The sequence below is a fragment of the Microtus oregoni genome, unplaced genomic scaffold (assembly GCF_018167655.1).
Source record: "Microtus oregoni isolate MIOR12 unplaced genomic scaffold, Mior012 000086F_ref0000336, whole genome shotgun sequence".
Lineage (NCBI taxonomy): Eukaryota > Metazoa > Chordata > Mammalia > Rodentia > Cricetidae > Microtus > Microtus oregoni.
In genome coordinates, this window is record NW_024544552.1 from 5,105,206 (window position 1) to 5,117,365 (window position 12,160).

Sequence of the window (12,160 nt, forward strand, 5' to 3'; positions counted from 1 at the left end):
ACGTGAAAAGGAAGAGAGTCCAAGCCTGAAGTTGCTCTTATAGCTTCAGCTCCAGTAAGAAAAATGAGACGGTGGTGGGGTGATGATCCTATGATGGGACCAAGTCTTGGAGGGGAAAGGCACGGGGAGGCACAAGGAGGGAGAGAGGGCAGGAGGGAGCCGCGTCTTTAAGTCTGTCCTATGGTTATACATATTTTTCTTCTATGAATGGGTTTTGCTGAAAATTATAGCTTTGCTCGTGGTCCCTTGGGTCAAAAGAAATAGTCTCTAAACAGAACACAGCTCTGATTGGTGACTTGCCTTCTCCCTCCCCAGCCCCCTTCCTAATTGAAAGCAAATGTGCAATATATTGGATGCTGGGATCCTTGGCGCAGGCCCAGGAATCCTCAGAATGTGAGGTTTCTCTCAAAGGCATCTTGCATCAGCCTGTGGATGTATGCCTACCACGGGGGCTCCTTCACCGGCAAAGTGGAAAAAGAAGTGGTTCACAACCAATTCTTCTTTTGGGGTTGGGGGAACACATTGGATTACAGCCGTTTTCTTCTGTTCAAAACTGGCGTCCCAGGATGGAAGTAAGTGATGTGGCTCTATTTTTTTTTTCTTTTTTGTTTCTCTCTTCATTTTCTTTTTCAAAAACGAAAGCTCTGAGTGTACTTCTCTTGGTGTGTCAGGAAAAGTTTTAAAAGCGTCAGCGGACAGTTTGAATCAAGGAGGAAGGGCGGGAGCCGGGCTCTACAGACTCAGGACCAAGGCAGAGCTCACGTTTTGGGGTCTGGATTTGTTTCAGGGAGGGAAGAAGAGGCGCCAATAACCAAAGAAGGCCGAAGCGAAGTACAGGACTCCATAGCAGCTGCAAGGTACAATAAACAGCTTTAGCAGAGTTGGAAATGTTGGCAGGCAAGACAGGCCGATCGCAGAGTTGGGCTGCTGGAGCGAGGAGGGCCAGGAGCTGTGTTTTCAGGCATTGAGTGGTGGTGTTTGAAGGGCCTGAGTTTTGGTGAGAACACGACCTAGCACCTTTTGTGATTTAATTGTGGGAAGGTCAACTGTGAGGTCTGTGGATGTGGGGTGGCTTGACCTTTGGGCTTGGGTGGCTGGGCGGGAAGGCCAGCTGCCTGGAGGGTTTGCCGTGGGTGACATGGAGCAATCGCTTCCCAGACTCGCAGTCTCTCCGTGCTAGGGGCTTTTCCTTTTGTTATCAGAGTAATTGGGGCTGTTTCCAGTTGGGACCCAGAGTCCTGGCCGGGGTTCAAGAGGCCCATCCAAGTGAGAGAGTTCTCTCAGAGTGGCAGACTTACTCAGTTCAGCCATTTGAGGAGAGTTGGGAGTGCTTAAGCCAGTGGCGGCTTTAGCACCATTTTAACCATTCAGCTATCCGCATCCTTCCTAGCGGCAACTGGAGTCTGGAAAAGGGTCTTTGCAATCGCCATCACTTCTAACCCTCTCATGGAACTAATTTCAAAAATTGATAGCAGGGGACTGACTTGTTCAGGGTCTCTCAGCACATTAGAAGTGACATGGAAAAATGCACTCAGCTGATGGCGTGAGTTCCCGGCGCACTCCGTGTCGCTTCCTCAGGCTTATTTTTAAGATTTGGACGAAACAATAGAGGAAGGTCATCCTGAGGATGTTATCAGCAATAGAGAAGATGGGAGTAATGGTTCATCAGCTAGTGGCCCTTGGTGTGTGTGTGTGTGTGTGTGTGTGTGTGTGTAAAAGGAAACAAAAAAATCTAACATTTGAATCCTTACCATCCTCCACATTCAGAGATTTGCCTGTTATTTGACTGAGCCCCCACCACTGTGTAAGGCATTATTCCTATCTTATGGGAAGGGATGGAGAAGTGAGATGAATTCTTCCAGAAAACACAACTAATGCTCTCGAACGTTGCTAACATCCGGCCCTCCATGCTGTGCTCCGAATCACTGGGGAGCAATTCTCCCATCACCCCCTCCACATGTGGGATGTGGACTTGCTTACTTTTGGAGTCAAATTACCACGTTTCAGTGGGTGACCAGGAGGTGCCGATGTCAGGCTAAGGGAAAAGTTTGGAACCTGTGCTTGGAGAAATACTCACCTGGGTGTCAGATGTGGGTTAATTTCTAGGTATTGGGTGTCTGTTTAGCTTCGTTATGCAGAGAGCCCAGGGCGTTTTAAGTTGATAGATTCAGGTTAGGTTCTGTCTTTACTTTCAAGTGCTTCCGGCTCTTCAGCTTCAGTGTTCTCTGCATGGAAATAAGAATGCTCTTGAATTTTCTTGTTCTAAGAGACATGTGCCTGGAAGTATTCTAAGGGCTCTGAAGGGCTTCATTATGTTGCCTCTTACACTTGTAGGAGATGTTCCTGACTGTACTGGGAAGCAACTTTTATCACGCTGAGTCTGGCTGTTGGTGCAGACTTGTGGGAGGGTGTTTGGATGGGACTATGTGTGTGACACTCTGAAGGGGGACTTTGTCTTCATTCCCATCTGTGTGTGTGTGTGTGTGTGTGTGTGTGTGAGAGAGAGAGAGAGAGAGAGAGAGAGAGACAGAGAGAGAGACAGAGACAGAGAGACAGAGACAGAGAGAGACACAGAGAGAGACAGAGACAGAGAGAGACACAGAGAGAGACAGAGAGAGAGAGAGTGCACATGCACCAGTGTGCATATGTGTATGGAGACCAGAGGTCAGTCTTAGGTATCATTCCCCTTGTTTTTTGAGACAGGATCTTTCATTGGCCCAGTGCTCACTGAGTAAGATAGGCTGGTTGGCCCCTGGGTTCCAGAGATCCTCCTATCTCTGGCCCTGTATTGTGGGATTACAAGTATGTGCCTTCAGCTGGCGTTTTTATGTAGGTTTCAAGAGACTGAACTCAGGTTCTCATGCATGTGTGGTAAATATTTCACGAGCTAGCTATGTCCCCAGCCCTTCATGCCCATTTTTCAATGGAAACAATTCTGTCTCATGGAGAAATAGATTTACCCTCTGAAAATTTCCTTTCTGGTCTGGTTTTTCCATGGTTCCTCATCCAAAGTGGAGCAGGATGAAGGCCAATAGGTTACTTTAAGCATCTCTGGGATCTGCGCTGTCTTTGAACGAGAAAGGTGTACTCAGGAGGAGCATCCCAGCTAGCTGAGGACAGATCTGGGCCCAGGATCATCTCCCGGGCAGGTACATCTCCCTACATCTTCTAGGTCACATTGCCTGTTCTGGTCTCGTTGTCAGAAAGGTGGCAGTGTTCCTGAGGTGGGGGTGGAAAGCTAACATGTGGAACCCCTACTTCTGTTTCTGATTAAGGTTATGTTGCTTTTATAAACCACAGAACTAAGAGATGTTGAGAAGGTCTTTCCAGAATCTTTGGATCAACAGTCTTCCTGTCCAAGAGCAAAGCAGAGGCATCATCCAGAGAAGTCTCACCCTTCTCTCTCCTCCCTCGCCTTTCTGCAATACTTTCTTCCCCTCTCACACAGCACTTCTGGAAATGGAAGCCATGTGGGAAATTTAGTCCTGCCCTTTCCACGTTAGAGCATTTCGAGCAGATGCATTAATAAAGACAGAGTGCCCCCCACCTATCAACGGCGCGCCACATCAGTTTAGCTTTAACTCGGGCATCTATCTCAGCTTCCTCGGGAAGATGCACCTTCAGGTGTTTTCCATCACCTCAAACACACAGGCCAAAGCAAGCCCCGCCTAAACATGGACGGCCACACACGCTAGTGTGCGCTAGCTCACACCATTGTGGACTTGCCTGCCATACAGACACAGTACACTCTTTATGTGCCCGGTCTGCCGAAAGCTGTGCAGCGTGTGAACCAGTTGACTCTTTGCCAACAGGGATTACCAGGCCATGAATGTGCCCAATATTCCCAGGCAGACCAGAGTTTCTCTGGACTCAGCAACTGGGCTCAAAACCCCAGTGTGTGTCCTTATGCTGATAAGATGATCTTTTGGGAGACTTGTTCAGCAGTAATTTGGGACCATGCATAGACCTTAAGGACTTCTAGAACAATTAAATCAAAATACCCAAAGGTGGACTATGGGAGCTGGTATCTTGAGGTGTTATCCAGGCCTTTCTAACTTGACCAGAGATAAGTATTTGTGCTGACATGAGTCTAAGGTATTTCAATTCAATTCTGTTCGACTTTTTTCAAAATGACACAACTTAGCAAATATGTCTAGATAACTGTCCAGTGATATTTGCTGGAACTCCAATGACCCAGTGATGGAACTGAGGGACTTTAAGTTGTTTTTTTATTCATGGTATTTGCATATATTTGAATATATTATAACCAAGGCTGCATGTTCCATAAATAATTTGCTTATAAACGATTCGCTTTTTTTGAGGTCCATTCTAAATTTTGTTTTCTGTTCTTAACGTTTCCTGTGGAACCATTGAGTATTTCCAAGTTTCTGTAGTTCCTCCAGCCCTGTAAGATCCTGTCGTTTGACAAATTGTGTACTCGCTAGCTAGACTTTCACTTTGGCATGTAAACACAGGGGAGGTCAACTTTGTCAGTACTGGCCTGGCCTGGAAGATGAATGCACAAACAAAGATGCTGAAAAGTTGGCTTGAGACTGATGCCGCAGTGCTGAGCTTCCATAACTTTTCTAGAAACTAAGCCTTGTTGGCAATAGAGTCTTGTTGCTGTGCTTCATGCCCACCTCAAATCTTTGATGAGTCCCTCGAACTTGCTCAGAGATTGGTTAATGCTGTCTGGTGCACTACAGTGTGAGAGATGGGGGAAGGGCAGGTGGTGGGAAGAACCTGGCAGGCAAGTGCGTATTATGAGGTTTTGATCCCAGCGCTATTATTTTTCAGGAGGAGACTTATCTTCATGGAGATACATACAATCTCATTTGTGTTGTTTATGAACTTTTGTTTTCTTTATTTTTTTTTGGGGGGGGTGAGCAGTTCAGAGAAGGTAATGCTTTGGAAACTGGAAAGTATTGTTCATAGAAAGATGGTTTGTGGGGATGCTCATCGGTATCTTTCATAGGAATCTGCCCAGTTAAGTTTGCTAAAGATTGTGTTTAGGGTTTTTTTTATAAAGATGAGAAAAAAAAACTCTAAAGTTGTGGGTGTGTGTAAATACATATATGTCTGTATGTGAACACTGAGGTCAGAAGGGGGCAGTGCATCCTCTGCAGCTGAAGTTATAGGTGGTTGTGTGCTGCCTGATGTATGTGCTGGGAACTGAACTCAGATCCTCTGCAAGAATAGCAAGTGTTCTTAATCATTTAGCCCTCTCTCCAACTTCTGTGTTTAAGGTCTTAATGGCATAGGAAGCCAGAATAAATTGAGATGGGAGATGAATTAGAGTAATCTAGTGATTTTTAATTTTTCTTTTTAAATTTAGTAGATTAGGAATTTATAAGACATTGAACAGAGATAATGTCTGAATTCTCTTGTCTAAGACAAAAGGTTTCTCATTAACCTTTTCTTCTCAAATGGTGTTATTTTTAAAACTCAAAGGTTAGTTTCATTAAAATTTTAATTGGTACATAAAAAGTATATTTCTATCTATAATGAGTTATATAGCATTCTTACATTGTCTACTATAATTTTGTTTTTTCTCTATTGATTTAACAATTCCTCAGCAATTATTTATTTGGTATATACCTTCTAAGTTCTAAGTTTTAGGGATTATAATCATTTATGATCATTTCTTTCTTTGTTTGTGTATGTCCAAGTTCGTATGTTTGTAAATCACTCTCTCTCCTGAAGTAGGCTAGGCTGGCCAGCTAGCAAGTCCTAGAGACCTGCCTGTCTCTATCTCCCCATCACTAGAGTTTCAAGCATGTGCCACCATGCCAGGTTCTTTTTATTATTATTATTATTATTATTATTATTATTATTATTTATTTGCTTTTGAGACAGGGTTTCTCTGTAACTTTGGAGCCTATCCTGGAACTAGCTTTTGTAGACCAGACTGGGATCAAACTCTCAGAGTTCCGCCTGCCTCTGCCTCCTGAGTGCTGGGATTAAAGGTGTGCGTGACCACCGCCGGTGCCAGGTTCTGGGACATCCAACCTAGGACCTTATGCTTGTGCAGCCAGCTCTGTACCAATGGGACCATCATCACCGCCTTTTCCTCATGTCTTTAGACAGTTATTGCTTCAGGTTCTGGGGAATATCACATGCATTTGGACAAAACTTGATTGATTTGGAAAATTGTCATTCAGGATTAGATTTTGTGCTTTAAAGTTTGCCGAAATATGATTAAATAATTCAGAAATAGAAATTCAGAAATGGTTCCTGCAAGCGATAGAGCCAAGTGTCTTACAAAAAGACTGGAAATGTTGTGTTTTGCAACTTTATCCCTACAGAAAAACTGAGAGCGCAGTCCTGAGTTCTCACCTTCCCTCACCCCTCACACCGCTGCTCTGCTGACAGCATTTTTGCATTGGTATCTTTTATTTTTAATCAATTAGTTATTATGTGCTTATTAAACACTCCATGTTCTCTGTTAGTTATGATGGAGGTATAAATGAAATAAATCACATTTTTTTTCTTTTCAAACCATGTATAATGTCATATACCCATAGTTTAAAGTCTCATTGATTTAAACAGCTGCTGTACACTCAGTACAACACCCAACAGAGCTAGGACTGAATAATTACAGACATCCGCTAATACCTGATGAATATATCAACAATTGAAAATGAAGGATCTGGAACCAAACAGAGTCTTTGTCTTCAGGACATTAGGTGACAGAGACACACACAGCAGCGACAGAGGAAAATGTCAAAAGCAGTATAAAATAGTTCCTAACCTGGTATAGAGGAGACAGTACCAGCATAAGCGAGCAACCGCTACCACTAGGTCCCACTGTGGGCTGGGGCTGTGTTCCTTAGCATCACTGTTGTGTGCCACTGTCTCCGTCCTCATCATGATCATGATCATCTTTCCATGTCTAATCAAAGAGTGAAACCAAGCTCGAACACCACGTGGCAAGGTGTGTGTGTGTGTGTGTGTGTGTGTGTGTGTGTGTGATTTGGTAGATTTAAAGCACCATCACACTGATACATGCCACTCACATTGCTCACTGGAAGTAAACTGAAGTCATATTTGAGTTTGTAAAAGGAGCTCACACCTTGGCCGTCCTCATGGGAGCTGCCCCTAAATGCTTTGCCATCCTTAACTTCAGGGAGACTTGTAAGACTTAGAGGTCAACACTACATGACCTTTACAGGGGAACCAACCAATTTAAAGAAGAGAGGGTGGAAATAAAATCCTCCAAATAAGTGTTAGCTATTACGTGGGTGACTAGGTACAGATCTTCTTGTTAGCTTATTGTTGGGTTAGGACTTTCACTCTGAAGCCCAGGTTGCCTTGGAACTTAACTAAGTAGCTCAGACTGCTCTTGAACCCAGGGAGACACTTGTGTCTCGTCTTCCTCGGTGCTAGACTTACCAGTGTGCATTACCCACCTGGCTCAGATGCTTCTCTGATTTCCAGAGGTGTGGAGTTTGTAGTTTTAAAGTTAAGATGGTGACGATGATGTAAAAATGACATGAAAGGAAATTAAAAATAAATCCAAATTGCTGCCTATTAGTCTTGGTTGGGTCATGATGTACCTTTTTTACAGAAACAAATTGCCTTTCCAAGTTGAAAAAAATCCAAATCCCAACCCAAGCTCTGGCAAGCTCGCCTGTGGGTATTGATAAACTGATGGTCAAGTTTATGTGTAGTTCTGAGGGTGGCGTACATGCCTGAATCCTGGCACCAGAGAGGCTGAGGCAAGTAGATCCTGCTCAAGGTCAGTTTGAGCTACATGGTGATATCCTGCTTAATTTAAAAAAGTTTATATGGAAAGTCCAAATGGCCAGAATAGCTAACTCAGTGCTGATGGAGAAAAACAGTTGAAAGGCTGGCAACACTTGACTTTGGGGTTCTCTAGAAATCTTCGGTAATCCAGGCAGTGCAGTACTCACAAAGACAAACAAATGGTCGTGTGGAACAGAATGGAGAGCTGAAGTAATAGGGGCGGCAGGGCTGCGTTCTCAGCACCCCCGGCCACCTGCCCGGCTAGCTTATGCCCAAAATAATTACACAGACACTGTATTCTTTTAATCACTGCTTGGCCCTTTAGCCCTAGCCCTTACTGGCTAATCCTGTTATCCCGATCAACCCATCTCTAATAATCTGTGAGAACCGGTCTTACCGGGAAGATTCTAGCCTAGTCCATCCTGGGTCGGAGCTTCATAGCGTGCGTCTGCCCAGGAGCCAGGAGCATGGCGTCTCTCTCTGAGGCGTCTCTCTCTGGCGTCTGCTCCCGAGAGAGCTGTGGAGTCTCTGACCTCACTTCCTCTTCCTCCCAGCGTTCTGATCTGTTTACTCCTCCCACCTATCCTCTAACCAATAAAATGGGCCAGGGCAGTTCCTTTATTAGCCAATGACCTTCCTCCATCATTTCCCCTTTTTCGGTTTAAACAAAAAAAAAGGCTTTAACATAGCAAAATTACATATAACAAAACAGTTATCAAGTAAAAGTTACAATAAACTTTATCATAACTAAGGAAAACTATAACTATAACTAACTATTCTTAACTCCATCAAAGACTCCAGAAAGATATAATACTACCTAAGCAAACAAGAAAAAAGCAACTTTTAAAACTCTAGAAATGACAGAGACATCTCGCTGCCTGGACAGTCACCCAAAGTTCCTCTGTACCGTTGGGGCATCCATCTTCAGCCTTCAGGCCCATGCTATCCAGCAGACATTTCCATAAAGCAGGAAAATTCAAAGTCAGTTCAGTCACTATCTGTTGTGTCCTACAGAATGTCTCGCAGACTCTTTTATGAATCAGGAACCCCGAAAGATCATCTCACCTTAGGCAAGTTCAGTAGTCCTCTCTCTGCGGGTTCTCTGTGTCCAGTTTATGCAATAGTCCAGGCAAGAGCAGTTTCTTGCCCAAATGGCTATTAAAACTCCATAACGAGCCTCTTCGATGCCCATCTTCCTCTTGAAATAGATTGGTGCTGCCAGGAGCAGAGTGTCTCATTGTCATGAAAAGTCCTCAGTTATTAAAACATTAAATGTCCTATTCTGTAATCTTTGAAAGACATGAAGAATGTCTATCTAAAATATATCTCTATATATCTAGAAAATCTAACTAACATGACTACAAACTTGACTATTATGATTATCTATTAACTACATATATACATTACATTTTTAAATGAACTACACAATCACAATACCTTAATCAATATCAGAAATACATATACATTTAACAAAATTGACCTTAAATCGCTATCAATAAAGCAAAATCTATACTAATGCAAATTATTCATATCTATATCATATCCCCCTTTAAATGTAAAAGAACATTTATAAACATTTTTTGGGAATTTGGGCGCAGTTATTTCTCTCCAAACTGCTTCCTGCTGAATGGGGGCGTCGTTAATTTGGTCTTTCATGGTATAACCTGTGTGCTAGTTTCATCTCAGTTGGCAGTTGAGCGAAGCAATTTTTTGAAGGCGTTCACACCAACCCTTCAGGAGGGCGTGGTCCATCATACCAAATCGGAATAGAAGAAGTGAACAGGGTCTCATCCTCTGTAAAAACAAAATAAGAAACTCCTTTCCAAAGCATCATGTCCTTAGATCCAAATTTCAAAGTCAAGGCATCAAAATATCTATGTCGGATTAGTTCAGCAGCATTTATAAATAAATATCTTTTAGCAGCTGTTGCTCCTTCCTCAGCATTCAAACAATTCAAAGAGAGCATAATAGCATACAGTATCAAGATTCTCTGTGTATTTTCCATCTTTGTACAGCTTTGTTTTAACCTCTATTTCGTTTATTTTTACTTTTAACTTTTTGCTTTTTGAGACAGGTTCTCTGTATCTTTGACCTGAAGTAACTCTGTAGACCAGGCTGTCTTTGAAATCTCAGAGATCCACCTGTTTCTGCCTCCCAGGCATTGGGATTAAAGGTGTACACTACTACACCTTGAACTCACAGAGATCTGTTTGTCTCTGCCTTCTAGGCACTGGGATTAAAGGTTTGTGCTACCACACACAACAACTCTCTTCCTTTTTTTGTTTTTTACTTTAAGAACTTCAACTTTTAGTCTGCATATATTTTTAACACACTGTAAACCATTTAAAAATTTTCTTTGTCTTTGAATCTCTCTTTACTGTATATCTCTCTTTTTCTGACCACATGAGTCTTTAATTTACCATGCAATATCAGTAGGATTAAAGGCGTGGCTTTGCCAGCTAGATCCAGTCCATTCCTTAGCTTTCCAGCCTCATGATGGATATACAGGCTGTAGCCATGTTTACTGCAACAACTGTATGGCATTTCAAGGTCCCTGCCAGCAAGTGAGCTACAACACACAACACTCAAGTCCTCTCTCGGTAGCCGGCCCTCCTGCCTCAAACAGTCAGAGTTTGCCCTGGCAGGATGGCCCAGAAAGCCAGCATTTTTAAACAGCGCAGCTTTTTTTCCTGCTATGGCTGAAAACCGAAAAGCATGCGTTCAGCTTTTCGTCAACACCGTTTAAGTGTTGGGACCTCTTAATGAGCTGCAGGCTTTGCAGCTAAAGCTGAGTCAGGAAGCCTCTCTTAGATGAAAGCGCATGCGTGCCTCTAACAAGCAGAGCAGACCCGAGAACACAGCGAGTCTAGTTGCCATCAAACAAATCGTAGCACTTTACTCCAAATGCTCTATTCAAAAGCTCTGTCTCCCGCAGGAGCCAGACAGAGATCGCAATGGCGGCACAGCCCCAGGAAGTCGCGCTTTAAAATGACACAGCGTTTTTTCTGCTACTGTTGCCGAATCAGGAAATCTCTCTACAGCACGCCACCAACAAACAGCAAAAATCTGTGTTAAACTCTCTCTCCCTTATTTTTAAGCCTTCTCAGGTTTTTTAAGTGGGTTTAGCCCATCACGTGGGTGCCATATGAAGTAATAGGGGCGGCAGGGCTGCGTTCTCAGCACCCCCGGCCGCCTGCCCGGCTAGCTTATGCCCAAAATAATTACACAGACACTGTATTCTTTTAATCACTGCTTGGCCCTTTAGTCCTAGCTCTTACTGGCTAATCCTGTTATCCCGATCAACCCATCTCTAATAATCTGTGAGAACCAGTCTTACCGGGAAGATTCTAGCCTAGTCCATCCTGGGTCGGAGCTTCATAGCCCAGGAGCCAGGAGCATGGCGTCTCTCTCTGAGGCGTCTCTCTCTGGCGTCTGCTCCCGAGAGAGCTGTGGAGTCTCTGACCTCACTTCCTCTTCCTCCCAGCGTTCTGATCTGTTTACTCCTCCCACCTATCCTCTAACCAATAAAATGGGCCAGGGCAGTTCCTTTATTAGCCAATGACCTTCCTCCATCAGAGAGCCCTACATAGACCCTCGTGAATGCCTTCAAAGAGGACAAAGGAAGAGAGTTGAAGGGGATGGGAGAGGCAGAGAGGGGAACAGAGAAAAATGTAGAGCTCAATAAAATCAATCAAAAAGAAGATGACAAAGGAGTAAGAGCAACACAGCAAAGACAAGGAAGTCTTTCTCATAGTGAACATAATGAATCAAGACAATAGCTGACGTCCTTCACAAAAGTTAACACCAAATGTACCCCAAGACCCGACTGTACATGAAGGAGATAGTTGAGAAGTTAGACATTATTAAAATCAGCAACTTCCTTCCTGTTAAAGACAATGTCAAGATAAATGAGGATATCAGACACACAATAGGGGCAAATATTTGCAGAAGACATTATCTGAGAGACACAAAGAACACAACAATAAAGAAACCATAAAGAATCCTGGTTAAAGAAGGATGAAATATTTGAAGTACAATATTCAAGAGAGGCAGAGGGCAGGCGAGCATGGGAGATGTGCAGCTGCACAGACCACTGAGGAGCTGCAAATTAGGCTAATGCAATACACACATGCAGTTTCTTGTAAAACTAAACGGACTTTGACTATAGGTTGTAGTGTTTATATGCTCTAGTATTTGCTTAAGTGAGTGGAAAGGTTGTAGCCACACAAAGCCTGTGCAAGAATTTTCATAACAGCCTTTGTTATGATTGTCCTAATCTGTAAATAACCCAGATATTTTCCAGTAGAGGGATTGATCATAGAGTACTGCCCAGTGCTAAAAGCAGCAGTGCTGTATTAATTATAGTTTTAATAACGGCTTCACAAATAATGTTTTATTAAATAATTCATAAAAG

At 43.3% G+C, this 12,160-nt stretch overlaps 1 protein-coding gene across 2 annotated transcripts in view; it reads left to right on the forward strand.

The window, feature by feature from the left end:
* The first annotated feature begins 447 nt into the window (after nt 1-447).
* The window catches only part of LOC121442032 (discoidin domain-containing receptor 2), a 120,684-nt gene continuing 108,971 nt past the window's right edge, over nt 448-12,160 (forward strand). The window contains exon 1 of one of the 2 annotated variants that reach the window (XM_041643472.1): nt 448-572. The gene's annotated coding sequence lies outside the window, so the exon portion shown is untranslated. Of the gene's footprint in view, nt 573-906; nt 998-12,160 lie in introns of those variants that run through there. The other variant, XM_041643471.1, reaches the window with a different exon arrangement.